Here is a 13,216-nt window from a genome sequence, read left to right as displayed (position 1 = left end):
TAGCAGGAGGTAGTTCCAGCAAGAAGTCCCATCTGGGGCTAAAAAGACTAGGAAGGGATGGAGGTTGAGAAAGGGGAGAGGCTGGTGTGAAGGGAGAGAGGTATGGCTAGTGACCCCCTCACCTCCTCTTTTCCGTCTCTCCCCACCAATGTGGGACAGCCTTCTGTGCCAAAGGGTGATGGCATCAGTTCCATGAGGTCAGGGATGGTGCCTGGCACATAGCGGATGCTCGATAAGTATTTTTAATCAACAAATAAAGGAGGGTATGGTTGGATGGCTCATGCCTGTAATCCTAGCACTTTGAGAGGCCGAGGCAGGAGGATAGCTTGAGGTGAGGAGTCTGAGACCAGCCTAGGGTGGCTCGAAGAAAAAAATTAGCTGGGCATGCGCCTATAGTCCCAGCTACCCAGGAGGCCGAGGCAGGAGGCCAGGAGCATACAGTTGCTTTGAGCTATGACACCACTGCACTCTAGCCTGGATGACAGAAAAAAAGGTGGGGTGGATACACTAGAATAAAACAGGCCAGCTGCATGGGCAGACTGATGGGGGAGAAGTCAAGGAAGGTGAAAGATGGCTTACACCAGCTGGTCACCTTCTTTACCCATTTTATTTTCTTGAGACAGAGTCTCACTCTATTGCCCAGGCTAGAGTGCCATAGCGTCAGCCTAGCTCACAGCAACCTCAAACTCCTGGGATCAAGTGGTCCTCTTACCTCAGCCTCCAGAATAGCTAGGACTACAAGTGTGCACTACCACGCCCAGCTAATGTTTTTCTACTTTTAGTCGCCCAGCTAATTTTTTCTATTTTTAGTAGAGACACCTGAGCTTGAACTCCTGAGCTCAAGTGATCCTCCTTCCTTGGCCTCTCAGAGTGCTAGGATTATATAGGCATGAGCCACTGCACCCGGCCTTCTTTACCCCTTTGACCCCAAGACCTCACAAAAACTGGGATGGTAGTCACTCAGGGCAGCCAGGGACATGGCTTTGAAGTCCCCCAGCCCTGGATGCCAGTTCTGACTCCACTCTTCCTGGCTATGACCTTGGGACCCCAGTTTCTTCCCCTGTAATGGAGGTGATACTGCCACAGTCCAGGGCTATACAGGGCCAGGCCCACAGAAGCTGGGGTGCCTGTGCTATTCTCATACAGTCATGTCTCTTGCTGCCTGGCAACAGCCTCCTCTTCTCAGGCCACCCCCTGATTTCTCCCACATCCCAATATTCCCCTGGTTCCCACCTATGTGGCCCTTTCTCCTTTTCCGGAAGGAAAGCCTGGAATGATGATGGCTCCAGCCCACTCACATCCCACTCACCTGGGATCACGCACATACCTTGGCAACAGACTGCTCCCAATTTGACGTTTTCTTGTCATTTACATTCTTCTTGGGTTGCCTGGTCCCTCCTCACCTTCTTCCCCCAAACCCTAACACAGGCAGAGGCCCACAGCCCATCAAGAGCTCACAGGGCCAGTTCACTCATTGTTCTTGGATGGTATTTCCCCCTTCCTAGGCTTCTGCTGCCCATCTGTATAATGTGGAGTGAGAGCAGGTTGGATTAAGAGATCAATTCTGCTAGCTGTCTCTGATATTTAGAGAGTCTGACATTTCTGGGATAATTTTGTGCTTTTAACTTCAGAAAGATCAGGGTCCAAATCCCAACCTTGGCCAGGTAAATAGGCAGTTCTGTAGAGGCCCAGAACTGCAGCCCAGTCACCATTCTCAGCTCAAGCCTGGGAAGAGAGAGACAACCCCTCCCCCAACTGGTCCCCACTCCCTCCACCACAAAACTCTCACTTTTCAGCCCCTCCTTTCCAGCCTTTTCTCTCTTGCTCTCAGTAGAGATTTCATGAGCCATCACTCCCTCAAATTCTTCTTGGCAAAACAAATCTTGAAGCTCCCCCTTCATCCAGGGTGCTGACCCTGTCTGTGTGGAGATTCTGGAGCTGCCTCAGCTTCTACTCTGCTCTTCCTGCATCCTTCCTGTGACTCTCCAAACATGCGAACATGCACCCCACTTCCCCATTCTCCACAGGGAATACCTGTCTCCCGGGCTTTCATTGCCCCTCCTGCTTCCTGCCCTTCCAGTTCAAACATCACCTCCTGCATGGCATCCACACTGATGGCTCACCCCTCGACTCACTCAGCCATGGCTCTGCCAGAGGCTGACTCCTCGCACTCGAGGCTTACTGCCCCTACTAGATCCTAAGGTCATGGAGACCAAGGAGTTCCTGTAATGATTTTTTTGTCTCTTATGCTGGCCCCCCAGCACAATGCTCAAAACAAAGTAGGTGTTTGCTGAAACAGTGATAGTAATAATAATTAACTAAAATATAATGAATTATAATCATTTATTGGTTATTCATTCTTTATAATGCTCATATCTCAGCATTTTACACATAGCATTTCAGTTAATTCTCCCAAGCCACCAAAAGACTTATCATCCCTACCCCCTTGTTTTAAACTTAGAACACTGAGGCTCAGAGAGAGAAAGGGACCTGCCCAAGGTCACACAGCCAGGAAATGACAGAGTCAAGACTAGAATTTAAGGTCTTACCAACTGCCCTACTTGGTCTCCCTCCAATCCACAAATAAAGGAAGGGATATGTGAGAAGTTGTGGCCTGCCAGTGACAAGAGCCACATGGGCTCTAAAGAAGCCAACTCAGCCCAGGGCTGGAGGCAGATTCTGCAAATAAAAGTTAATAAGCCTCAAATATGCACCTGCTCTATGCACAGCCCCATACTAGGTGCTTGGGAGCAAAGAATGAGATATGAGACATCCCAGTGCTCTGAGCCCTCACAACCTAGTGAAAGAGACAAGCCACCTCCCCGGATAAAGCTAAGACCAAACAGAACTTGTCCCCCACAGAGGAACAGATAAGGCACTAAGGGAATGCAGAGGAGTTAAAGACAAATCTCATTGTGGAGGTAGGGGGAGGGCTCACAAGGCTTTGTGGGACAGAGGCTGGCATCTGAGCTGAGCCTTGAAAAGGCAGACAGGATTTCAACAGTAATTGGGGAAAGGAGGGGGTGGCATTCCTGGCAGGGAGGAACAGAGGGAGCTAGGGCAAAGACATAGGTAAGCACTGGGTGTGTCCCAGGAGCTTCAGGAAATATGTTCTCCCAGCTCTCCCCTTGGCACTGGCCCAGGTATCCAGCCCTGAAGATAGGCCACCTTGAACTCATGGGCACTTGGCTCATTTATGGTAAGTAGGCATGGAAAGGGAGAAAGAGCCAGAACACCTGGGCATGTGGTTTGACAGGAGGGACTTGAGGGGCCAGAATCCAGGCTCTGTCCAGAATCTCTGAAGATGGGAGATGATAAAGAGGGTGGTCTCACCAGAGGTGGGTGAAGCTAAGAAGGTACCAAGGAAAAGGACAAAGAACATGGACTGGACAGCAAGAGACTTGACTTCCAGAACCACAGATCAGAGCTGCATGGGCCCTTAGGATCATCCTGTCCAACCCCCATTCTACAGCTTGGAAAACTGAGGTCCAGACAGAGGCCCAGACACAGACCCTCAGCTCCTTCATGCAAAGCCAGCAATGTGCTGAAAGGTGTGAGAGACCAGCCTTCTTCACCTGGCTCTCCCATTAGCTCCCTGGCAACCTTTCTCTAGAGGTTAGGTTCCAACTCCATAAAACAGCCCTGAAGATGGTGGTTCTAAACTTTTATGGGTTGTGATTCAAAAACTCAGATGGTGACTACAGATCCTCTCCTAGGGACAATGCACACTCTCAAAATTGTAGTTCATGAACATCTGAGACCAGCATTCACGTTCACCAAGGGCAATCTGAGAACCATCTGCATCCCAATCACCTCCACAGCAAAGCTGTTAAAACAGGGTGATTCTACGGCCCCTGCAAGGATCTGAGTCTCCCATGGAGCAGCTGAATTTTTTCTGGGGTGAGTCCTGGAAGAGAGCGTATTTTAGCATGCTCCCCTTTGTTGTTCTTAGGGGAGCAAAGTTTGAGAAACCTGGCCTTAGGGAACCCTAGGATGTAGGGGGATGGGGTGGGGTGCTGAGCTGCTTCCATTTCAGCTGTTTCACATATTGAATTTCTGCTTCCTTGCCTATGAAAAGATGGCTCTGTAGCTAGAAGTTTTAAAGCCACTGATCCTTTATCAAGGTCCCTTCTGGTTGAGCCACCTGCTCTGGCAGGCAGGTGGCTGGGCTGGGCTAGACTGACCAACATAATGGTCACAGTGGGGGTGGGTGGAGACTCAGCAAGCTGACTGCAGCTGCCATATTCTTAAGTGACACTCTGAGATCAGCAGCCCTGCCTAGGAGGGAGTCTGGGTTCCTGGGCTGAACTTGAGCTGAGAGGAGGTTTCCTATCCTTCCCTCTCTCCAGGCTGCTTTACTATGGCCCTCAGGCCAGCTCTGACTTCCTGCTTTTCCTCTCCTAGCAGTCGTGTACTTCTGAATCTGGGCCTCCTGGTTCCAGCCCCTGCCTGCCTCCCCACTTCCTCCGGAGTTCCAGCCATCACTGAGCCTGACAGAATATCCAAGGCCCCAAGCACCCTTCTGAGGGGACGAAACTCATACTCTTTGCAGATGACAAGCTCCTTTACTGGAAGATTCTATTCGATGAAAAACTAAGGTGGCCAGTGACAAAACAGTAACTCAGGAGAAAAAGCAAAGTACCTTCAGACCTGCCCTGTCACCTCCCCCTGATGCAGCATCTTTCCCACAGGTGAGCATCTGCCCAGAACCAGATGGGCTCAGAGGCTTGGCCAGCCCCAGGCTGATGCTGCAGGAAAGCCCATCCTCCAGCGGATGGCAGCACACAGGCCTGGGAGGCAGAAGTCCCCAATGGGACCCTGCTCTCAAAAGCCAAGAATTTGTTCTCTGAATTTTAGCAAATGTATGCCCCTCTGTGGTCCCCTAAATGTTCTTGCAAGCCCCACCAGGGGCAATATAGGAAAGACTCAAGAGTACCCATGGGCTTTGGACAGATCTAGATTTAAATTCTAGTTGTGCCACTTGCTGACTGAGGACTGGGCCAGTTGTTTAGTAGGCCTTGGGCAAATTATTTAGCCTCCTTTAATAAAATGGGAACAGTAATCTCTGGGTAGTTGTAAGATTAAGAGACATAAGGCATGTAAAGTGCTTAGCACAGGGCCTGGCACACATAAGCCAATAAACGTAAGCAGTTGTGTATAAGTCACCAGAGTGAGCCTCTTAGGAGGAAGACCCTAGGCTTTCTAATTCTTAGGTGGCCTCAAGCAACCCAAAAACCACCCACCTGAAGTGGGTCTGGAGACTTTATCTTCAGACTTCTAACCTGGAGAAGGTGGGGAGAGGGATAAAGGGAAAGCAGAGAGAAGGGATTGAGAGAGAACTGAGAAGAGGAGGAAGGAAAGGAAAGGGGAAGAATCAACAGGCCAGAGAAAGGCCTGGCTCTCCCAGTTTGGGGGAAAGGCGATGACTTGCCAGAAAGTGGCAGGACGGGATAAGCCCTCTCTCCTTTCCAAAGCCTTCTCTAGACCCACCAAGGCAAGGCTTAGAGGGACATAGCCTGCTGACAAGTACTGGCCTAGCTGTCAATAGGGACATTGAAGCCTTCGGTTACCTCCAGGCTCTGGCTCCCCATGCTGCGGGCCCCTCCCACTAGAGCAGGTAGAGATGGCCACAGCTAGGCTGATAATAAAACAACCTGCCCATTCAGCCTGCAGAGGCATTGCCTGCTCATTCAGGACCCAAGGACCCCTTTCTGAGATTCTGATCCTGACTTAGCAGGACTCACCCCTGCTGAGTCCCTGCCTCTGGAACCTGTACAGAGCCCTACCCAGGTCTCTACCTGCTCCAAGCTTCTGCTTCTGGGGCTAAAGTTGCAACTAGGGAAAAAGCAGTGTTCAGACTGTAAACAGGAGCCACGAATAAGGTGTTCTAACTGCTAGTGACCAGCTGTGTGACCTTGGGGCTGTCACTTCTTCTCCCTGAGCATCAGTTTCTCTCCTCAGGCTACTGAGGGCAATGACAAAAACCATTTCTAAGGTCCTCCCAACTCTGACAATGGCTACACTTCATGGGATGCCTTTGAGCACAAACAGGCAGAGGACCTGTCTCAGGAGAGGAGCAGGCTGGGCTGGGCTCTGCTGAGAATGCAGTGGATGTGGCAATGCACATCCACTGGCAATGGCCAAGGGTTATTATGATGATGACGATTATAATTAAAAATCACAGCAACAACCCCTTAAGCAATTTACAGAGAGCTTTCTCATTATCTCCAGGGATTGCAATCTGGTGAGGTAGGCAGGGCTGGATGGTGATTATTCACATTTGACAGATGAGGAAAGTGAAGCAAGATTAAATGACTTGTCCCAGCTACTGAGAAGAGGGAACAGAGAAGAGGGAGCCAAAGACAATTAATAATTATTGAGTGCCTACTGTATGCAACCTCACTAGGCATGCTCACATCTGTTATTTTGATCAGCCTCACTACCACAACACTGTTATAGGTGCTACCGTCCCCATTTCCTAGAAGAGGAAACTGAGGCTGAGAAAAAGTAACTCATCCATGCTAAGGTTCTCAGATACTCTGTTGCAAAGCCTGAATTTGGATCTAGGCTTGTGGGACTATAAGGCCTACACTCTTTCCCATCTTCCTGCATGTACTGGGTTGAATAGTATTCCCTCTGCTCCCAAATTCATGTCTACCTAGAACTTCAGAATGTGACCTTATTTGGAAATATGGTCTTTGCAGATGCAATTACTTAAGTTAAAATGAGGTTACATTGGACTACGGTAGGTCCTAAATCTGACTTATGTCTTTATAAGAGGAGATGACACAGAGAAATACATGTAACAACAGAGGCAGATGTGGCCACAAGCCAAGAAATGCCAAGGATTGCTGGCCACCACTAGGAGAGAGGCAGGGAACAGACTGTCTCCTCAGAGCCTCCAGAAGGAACCAAGCTTGCTGATACCTTGATTTTAGACTTCTAGCCTCCACAACTGTGAGAATAAATATCTATGGTTTTAAGCTACCTGGTTTGTAGTGTACTTCATTACACTAGGCCTAGGAAGTTAATATACTGTGAATCCTTTTGAGTAGCAGACCTATGACACTCAAACTCTGGGTTTCAGATTCCCCCTCACATTAGACATCAATCAGATTTAGGACCTACCCTAGTCCAGTATGACCTCACATTGGGCAGCTGTGGAAGTTAAATGGGACCTGAAGACCCTTGAGAAGTCACTCTCACTTTGCCTCTACCTTCTGGGGCCAGGCTGGCCTGAAGTCCACCAACTGTATTTCCTGATGTTCTAGGACTCTATCCACCCCACTGGGACCCCCCATCAAACTTGTTTAGCAGCCTTTGTGCCTGGGTCTCCTGGTCAACAACAGTTTTCTCCTTCCACCCTGGCCATCCTCTACCACCACCTAGAGAGCTGTGTTTTTGAAATGTAAATCTGATCCTTCTAGGTTGGTTTAATCCTCTTCCCTAGCTCCCTACCACCTGCAGGACTTGGTCAGGCTCTTAGGCCTGTCCCAGATAAGGGACCCAACCTTCTTCTCAGCTTTATCTCTAGCCACTAACCCCACCTGTCCCCATGCTTACCATCTTCTGTTCCAACCACATGGAACTATTTGGGTTCCCCTAACAAGCCATTCTGGCTGTGCATGTGACTGTTCCAACTGCCTGGAATATCAAATCCAGCCCAAATACCAAAAGGCTTCCATGAAGCCTTTTCCTCCATAAATAGCCACACTCTGGCACCTTGCACATTATCCTCGTGGTATTGCATCTTTACATGCCTGCCCCTACCCTCATCCTGTGACCATTGTTGTATTTATTTCTTCGTCTGTAGGCCTAGGGTCCAATATAAAGACATTTAAGAATGTTGAACTGAATTATGGAGTAGCCATAATAGTAATAATAGCTAACATTTACCAAAAGTTTATTATGTGCTCACATTATGCTAAGCATTCCATGTATGTTATCTCATTTAATTCTCAATACAATCCTATGAAACAGATGCTAGCACTGGTCCTGTTTTACAGGTGAGAAAATGAAGAGATGAAATCACTTGTGCAAGTCCAACTAACTAGTACATGGCGAAGCCTGAATGACTCCAGAGCTAGAGCTAATAACCACTACTAAGTACACCATCCGTCCAATACCTTCATTTTTCAGAAGAGGAAACGTGAAAAGAAAGGGAAAGTGATTGGCTCACAGTTATAGAACAAGGAGCGGACCCAGATCTTTAGAGTCCTCATTCAGTGTTCTTCCTCTTCTCAATTCTGCAGGATCCTAATTTAGGAGGACACAGAACCTATGCTAGGCTGTGTCTCCTGAAGAGCTTTCTCCTGCTTCCCCTAGAGCAGAGCCCAGCATGGGCGTGGACACACAGTGAGTGCTCAAATCTATGGCCAGGAAATGGAAGATGGAACAGTAAAAAAGGCAGATAAATCTACTTGAGAAAAGTCTGAGGCCTGCTTGGATAATACAACATCAAGGCTTGAGTGGAAATTCTGGGTATCATTTAGCACCATCTCTCATTTTAAAAATTAATGCATTTGATAAACTTATTGATCATAAATCATAAGTCAGCCACCATGTGGGACTTGAAGAAGATTAGTAAGCAAGTTCCTGTCCACATGGCATTTACAGTCTAGTGAGGGGAGACAATCAAACAACTAACACATCCATGTATAATTACCAACTTGCATAAGCCCTGTGAGACACAGAGAGCTCTAAGAATGTATAATAGGGAAAACTGATTTAGCCCAGGGAGTTGGCAAAGGCCCCCCTGAGAAAGTGACTACTGAGCTGAAATCTCAAGAAAAGTAGGAGTCAATGATGATAAAAGCAGGGGCCGGGCACGCTGGCTAACACCCATAATCCCAGCACTTTAGGAGGCTGAGATGGGAGGATTGCTTGAGCCCAGGAGTTCCAGACTAGCCTGGGCAACATAGTGAGACCCCTGTCTCTACAAAAAACAATTTAAAAATTAACCGGGTGTGGTGGCATGCACCTGTAGCTACTTGGGAGGCTGAGGACAGATGATCACTTGAACACAGGAGTTTGAGGCTACAGTGAGCTGTGATTATGCCACTGCACTCCAGCCTAGACAACAGAGTGAGACCTTGTCTCTAAAAAGAAAAAGGTAAGAAAGCAGGAGAAGAGTGTGCTAGACAGAGGAAAGAGGAAACATCATGACGTGCAAATCCCAGACGCAAAAGAGCTCATGGTGCCTAGATGAACTAAAAGGTCAAAGTGGCTGGTTTCCAAAGAAGTGGGAAGAGACTGTATCCTGCAGGGCTTTATAGATAAAGGTAAGGACTGGAGAAACTAAACAGAGCAGGGAAACCCCTGGATCAGAACCTGACCCAGAGTAGACACTGTCAAAGAGTCACTGCATTAGTCAGCAAGGGAGTGATTTGTCCAAAATCACAAGGAAGACCTGGGATTGAAACCAGAACTCCTACCTACCATGTGGGGCTTCTGGGCTATTTCAGGTACACGTGTGTGAGGGACAAGGGAGGCTTTACAGGTTTCAACTTATAGGAAGTTCCTAGCTCTTTGTCTACACCTCTTTTGAGCTCTTGAGTACATCAGAATCACCTGTGTTTGTTAAAACATAGACTGCTGGGCCCCACTCCCAGAGTTATTGATTCCTAGGCCTGGCATGAGGCCCAAGAATTTACATTTCTAACAAACTCCCAGGTGACCCCACTGCCAGTGGTGAGATGACCACAATTTAAGAACCACCGCTCAGCTGGGTGTGGTGGCTCACGCCTGTAATCCTAGCACTCTGGGAGGCCAAGGTGGGTGGATCCCTCAAGGTCAGGAATTTGAAACCAGCCTGAGCAAGACCCCATCTCTACTAAAAATAGAAAGAAATTAATTGACCAACTAAAATATATATATAGAAAAAATTAGCCAGGCATGGTGGCGCGTGCCTGTAGTCCCAGCTACTCGGGAGGCTGAAGCAGGAGGATCGCTTGAGCCCAGGAGATTGAGGTTGCTGTGAGCGAGGCTTGATGCCATGGCACTTACTCTAGCCTGGGCAACAAAGTGAGACTGTCTTAAAAAAAAAAGAACCATCGCTCCAGACTACAGTATATGGTTGTGCCTGGGGAGCAGTGAGTGGGGACCATAGCCAGAATCCTTTCGGGATAGAAGGGTGGATTCCTAAATTTAAGACAAACTCTAGCACTATGAGTAAGGGAAAGGGCCTCGAAGTCCCAAAATTCAGCCTACCAGCTATTCAGCCAAGGAAACCTAGGCTTAGGGAGTTTAGACTTTTTTACATAAAGAGGCTTAATAAGGCCAGGCGTGGGGTGGCTCACGCTTGTAATCCTAGCACTCTGGGAGGCCAAGGCGGGCGGATTGCTCGAGGTCAGGAGTTCGAAACCAGCCTAAGCAAGAGCAAGACCCCCGTCTCTACTATAAACAGAAAGAAATTAGTTGGCCAACTAATATATATAGAAAAAATTAGGCAGGCATGGTGATGCATGCCTGTAGTCCCAGCTACTCAGGAGGCTGAGGCAGCAGGATTGCCTGAGCCCAGGAGTTTGAGGTTGCTATGAGCTAGGCTGATGCCACGGCACTCACTCTAGCCTGGGCAACAAAGGGAGACTCTGTCTCAAAAAAGGCTTAATAAAAATGTATTGGCTGAACAGATAAACATAAAAAGAGTTTGACTAAAGTCAAAAGGAGATCCCCAGACCAGACTCCAGGGTTCCTGAGCTCCATGCCAGAGCCATTGCTATATTCTGGAATTCAGGGAAGGGGACAGCAAGCTCAGCTTTCCCCAGCCTCTGCTGCCTTTGGCAGGGAATCATTTTAAGAATTGCAGAAATCTGCTGTTGGCCCCCAATCCTATCACCCATCCATCTTCCTTCCTTTTACACTTCCAGCTCCCTCCCCTTTCACTCCAAATCCTATGCACAGTATCCTGGCAAGCCAAGCTACAAAGGGGGAGGTGAAGTTACAGGCAAGAAGTGGAACTGAAGAATTCTTGTGCTTGGATATCCTTCTCCCAGAACAATTTCTTCCTCCTATAAGATTCTCAATTTCTCTCTATCCTTGTATCCCAGTCAAATCCCAGTTTATTTCAGTTCCAGTATCTGAACCCCACAAAGCTGGGGACTAAATCCCCAAACTTCCTTTTTCACCCAATTTTTCTAAAATAGAGTGGCTCTGGACAGAATTTTTCTGTCCTACTCCAGTTGGCAGCAAAATTCCACTTCCCTGCAAACCCACAAACACAGACTCACTAATATACAAACAACTATACATACATAAAAACAAATATACCAGAACTTACAAAAACACATACACATCAAGAGAAACATTATTCACTGTGCACTGATAAAACACACCTATGCACCCAAACGCACAAGGAGAACACACACATGCACATAGACTACAGATCTAGAAAGGCATGTGTGCACCAATACTTCAGGCAAGTGGTAGATATACACCCAGAGACATCTCACTCAAAGTAGAGAGGTCACCTAAGGGGAGATTCCTTTTGGAGTGAGGAGCTGGCCCTTTAAGAGAGTGGTTCTCCCTCTCTAGTCCTTTCTGGGCACCTGAGCCCCTGCTCTACCCTGGCACCCCCAGCCCTATATGGGTGAAGATGGGAGCAGTGGCTGGCCTGGCCAGGTTAGGTCTGGCCTCTAGGGTCCCAGGGCCGCGACAGGAAATGGATCCCTGAACCGGCTGGGTCGCCAGCCTGGGAACAGCTGTCCCTGCCACCACCACCCCTCGTGTGTGTGCGCGGGGGCTCACACACATACACACACACACACACACACACACACACACACACACACACGGGCTTCAGGCAGGACACGCCCTCTGCTGCAGCTCAGCTCTCAACGAGGGCTCCTTAGCTGTCAGCCCAGCTCCCTCGGGCCCCGGGGTGTGGCCGCCCACCTGCCTGCAGGGAGTCCCCGCCCGACAGGGATGCCCTAGCCGTGGCCACCCACCGCCCGGGCCAGGTGCCCGGCTCCAAGCGACAGCAGTGCCTGGACCGCCGCCCCCACCCCTTCCTCCCGGCGGTGCGGAGACAAAGCCGCACACACGCACACCGGGGCTACTCGGGTACACACCCGCCCTCACACGCGCAAACACAAGGAGTCACACTGGTGCACACACAGGGACACGCACACACACACACACCCCGCCGCTGGCTCCAGGCACGAGCGAAGCCACTGGCACACGCCCTCAACCAGATGTACACACATTCTGCTACACGTTCAGACACACCCTCTCACAAATTCACTCAGACACACGCAGACACATATCCTCACCCAGATAGGCACACACCAGACGCGTGGAGACACACCGGACACGCACCCTCACACACACGCACACACAGATGCACACCCGGAGCACACACGCACGCGCGCGCACATCGAGCATCCACTCGCACAGATTCACGGGCATACGCGCGCTCACACCCAACACACACCCAGAGACGGGAACACCGACACACATACCCGCGCCAGTACTGAAACGCACGAATCGAAGCATGGGGCTCCAGGCACCGGCGTCCACCCCCCTTACCCCCCGAGGCTGCCCGCCGGCCTGTCAGTGCTCGAGGAACGGCGATCCAGCCCTCGGCGATCACCTCACACGCACACGCGGGATCGGACGCCGTGGGGTCCCCGGGGCCCAGAGGAGGACGGCTGGCGCAGCTAACCTGGCGGTGGCGAAGCAGCTTCCGGGCACTGTCTCTCGGTCCTTGCGTCCGGCGGCCGCCCGGGCGGGCTCCGAGGCGCACTCGAGCTGCGCAGAAATGCCCCGCTCGCTCGCGCGCTCGCTCCTTCTCTCCCTCCCACGGCGCTCAGCCCCCTCCTCGCCCGCCCCCCACACCCCTTCTCCCCCCTCCGCTCCGCCCCGGCCCGCTCCCCCGGTGGAGGAGGTAGCGATCCCGGCCGCCCAAGCAGCAGCGGGCGGGCGAACAAGCGAACAGCAGCCGCGAGTTGCCAACAGCCGGGGGAGCGCCGGAGCCGCCGGAGCCGGGCCCGCGCGTCGGGAGGAGCCGAGCCGGCTCCCGGGGAGGGGAGCAGAGGAGGGGGCTGAGCCCCGCGAGCCCTCCTGGCGCTGGGGGCCGGTCACCGGCTTCCCTACCTGGCCTGGCGCCTACGTGAGCCACCACGGAGCTCAGAGGCCGGGGGCGAGCGGTCGGGTGAGGAAGAGGAGGAGACCCCACCCGGGGCCCCCTCGCCCGGTGGGCTCGGGCCCCGCCCCCACC

At 50.7% G+C, this 13,216-nt stretch overlaps 1 protein-coding gene across 1 annotated transcript in view; it reads right to left on the bottom strand.

Moving 5' to 3' along the window:
* EPB41L1 (erythrocyte membrane protein band 4.1 like 1) overlaps positions 1–12,798 on the bottom strand; it is a 128,110-nt gene extending 115,312 nt beyond the window's left edge. Inside the window, exon 1 of the mRNA XM_020281984.2 lies at positions 12,662–12,798. The gene's annotated coding sequence lies outside the window, so the exon portion shown is untranslated. The remainder of the gene's footprint in view (positions 1–12,661) is intronic.
* Positions 12,799–13,216: the final 418 nt, after the last annotated feature.

This window comes from Microcebus murinus, chromosome 16 (genome assembly GCF_040939455.1).
Source record: "Microcebus murinus isolate Inina chromosome 16, M.murinus_Inina_mat1.0, whole genome shotgun sequence".
Classification (NCBI taxonomy): domain Eukaryota; kingdom Metazoa; phylum Chordata; class Mammalia; order Primates; family Cheirogaleidae; genus Microcebus; species Microcebus murinus.
This window is presented reverse-complemented; position numbering and strand designations above follow the sequence as displayed.